Genomic DNA, 3,007 nt, shown 5'->3' on the forward strand with positions numbered 1-3,007 from the left:
TCCAAGGAATTGAAACAGTGGGAACCGGTTCTCAACAAGAACCGGTTTTCGATACCCATCCCTAATCAAGAGTATTATCAAGAGTTTCTTGAGTTTTGTAGAGAAGCCTTCTTTAACCCCTTTTATGATACTTTGTAAATGTTATATACCTATGTGGTATGTGACTTTTGTTGCCATGATGGCAGGTCTCTCTTGGAAATGAGATTTTTAATCTCAATGAGATTTTTTTACCTGGATAAATAAAGGACTAATAATAAAAAAATAAAATACTTGAGACTCTGTTTTTTGCCACGTCAGTGTAAATGGCTGAGCTCTTTTAAGCTTTACCGTGTATTTGTCGACAGTCTCTTTAATCCTGCTCACAGGTCACAGAGATCAGAATTAAGGAGCTCATGACGAGTGGATCAGACAACTTTTACCATGAATGGCAGAGACTAATAGACTAATATACTCCGGTATAATATTGCTGTAAGTTTGCAAAATATATTTTTGGAAGCTTAAATAAGGTTGTACGGTGTGGATGAGCACGGCCACCCTTCCATTGTTTAAGTAAATCTGCCAGAAAGTAACTGCTCAGCCATCTGTGGTGTGTGTGTGTGTTTACATGTACACTTCAATGGCTAGTGTGATATAATGCCATGATGCATTTTTTGTAATCAGTGTTTTAATGTCTCATTTTGTTTTTAAAATCAAGCCCTCAGTTCTTGTTTTTATCTTTTCTGAGCTGCAGGCAAAGCTAATTGTGTCCAAAACAATCTTGTTTACGTACAAACTAACAAATCCGACCTCCTCAGAAAGAAACACTATTTGTAAGCAGAGCGTTTGAGCTCTAGAGGGCACCACTGTAGAGCCGGTGTTTGGGCTTGGTAATGGCAGATGGAAGATAATCAGCTGTTAAACTACGACTGTGTTATATCTCCAAGTAGTCTTCAGGAACAGTTCTTGAAGGACATCCAAAGCTCTTCTTTGGATGTTGCTGCCTTTTATTCTGCTCTCTGCCAAGATCCCACACTGCTTCAGTAACGTTGAGGTCCAGACTCTGTAGAGATGAATCCATGACTGATAGTGTTGCTTTGTGTGTTTGAAATAATTGCCACGCTAAAAAAAGAAGACGCCACTGTGTTTTCCAGTTACTGTTGTACCGCTCTCCTGATCTCTTCCTTACATATTAACGATCATTCAAACCGAGTAGTTAACATCTTTTGTTGATTTTTAGTCAAGTTTATGTGCAGTTTGACATACCGTGGCCTTTTCTCCGTTTCCCTTCCACTCAGATCATTTCTGATGAGACTACAGCAAACAGTGGCTCAACTGCAAGATGCATCTCTCAGGTCCTGTCTGGATCTGGACCTCAGATCTGGCTTGTTTTCTATTGCTTAAAGACATGACTTTCAGATACTGTTCATCTGCTATAAATGCATTTTTATATACTGCCACTTCTTTTGATAGTTCCTTCACATCTGCCCTCATATCGGTAATTTTCATCGATTCAACTAAAGAAATGGGGTCAAATTATGTTTTGTTTTATTGTTTTGTGACAGGCTGCTAAGAAGAAAAGTGCCTAAAGATACTATGTATAGTTCTTTTTAGCAAGTTGTCTTATGTGTAGACATAACACCAGTTCATCCCTTGAGTTAGGTGCCTTATGTTTGAATGGTTCTTAGTTTTGTGTGAAGTGGCTTAACAATTAAAAGACATGGTCAGAGACAAGGACCGCGCTGAAAATGAGTTAAAAACGTATTTCCAAAGACCTGCAGAAAGCCTGAGGCAAAATATCACAATAAGGAGGTGGGGGTCGTGGGGGTCGTGGGGGTTTGACAGACATAACATGGTCATTGCAGTGGTGCATTGGTACAACTTTTAAACCTGATCAATTTTAAACTCGTGACTCATCTTTTCTCTTATACAGGCTTTTTTAATCAATTTAATCACTTTGATGTTTTACTTTAAGTCAACAAAAATGAATTATTAGTCTGACAATCAAGCCTTTGATACTTCCCCAGCACTTACTAAAAATAATTACACGCATGTATGGAATGCAGTTCTTTTGCATACAACCTTGTATGCAGTGTACAGTGTGGTGTTCATACTTTTACATTACAAAACAAAAATCTAAGTAGTTTTGAAAGCATGCGCAAAATGCAGTTGCTAAAAGTGAACGTTTCAGTTTCACTCTGAGAAGTAAAACATGCAGTAAATGTAAACATACATGTCAGTTACTTTGCCTGTTTCAACCAGTCTTATGAAGCCATGCATGTATAAAGTATCAGCTTTGTTCAGCACCCACCAACCAGCCAATTCTAACATTTAGTGACTTACTTTTAATTCATTGCTAATCCTTTTGTACTGTTCATAAGGTAAATTGGAATGTAGGATTCTTACATGTAACTTTTAGATAAAAGTCCCCTGTCACAGAGGTCCCACATGGTGCAATTTGATCAGACAAGAAATACAAGGGGTTGCTTTGGGCTGCTGAGGTTAAAGTAAGAGGTACACAGCAGGAAAATGTGAAAAAATAGGGTTTAAAATAACCATCGTTCTCAGATTAATAATTAATTCTATGATAATAAAAGACCCTACAAAAAACATTTGATTGTGGCACAGTCTCCGACTCACACTATGTGGGAGGAAGTAGTTTCTACAATCCAGACTGAATGTTGAACGTGAGACTGGATGGCACCGCTTTGTCTTCTCAGCTCAACTTTCACCTCTGACTTGCAGTGACACATTTCTTTCTTTGTTGGCAGTGTTGTGATAACTAAGGTTGAAAAGCTGTGCAGTCTACATAAAACTGGATAAAAACAGAGGGATGCTCAGGGGAGGAATCACAGTTAAGGAATGGCAGTTAGGCTGCGTTCACACTGCAGGCGAAAGTGCATCAAATCCGATTTTTTTTGACTCTGTGCGACCCATCTATCCGATCATGGTATGACAGTGTGAACGGCACAAATCCGATATTTTCAAATCCGATCTGGGTCACTTTCGTATGTGGTGCTGAATCCGATAC

This window comes from Haplochromis burtoni, unplaced genomic scaffold (genome assembly GCF_018398535.1).
Source record: "Haplochromis burtoni strain Fernald_Lab_line unplaced genomic scaffold, NCSU_Asbu1 Contig_5, whole genome shotgun sequence".
In the NCBI taxonomy this organism is placed as follows: Eukaryota; Metazoa; Chordata; class Actinopteri; order Cichliformes; family Cichlidae; genus Haplochromis; species Haplochromis burtoni.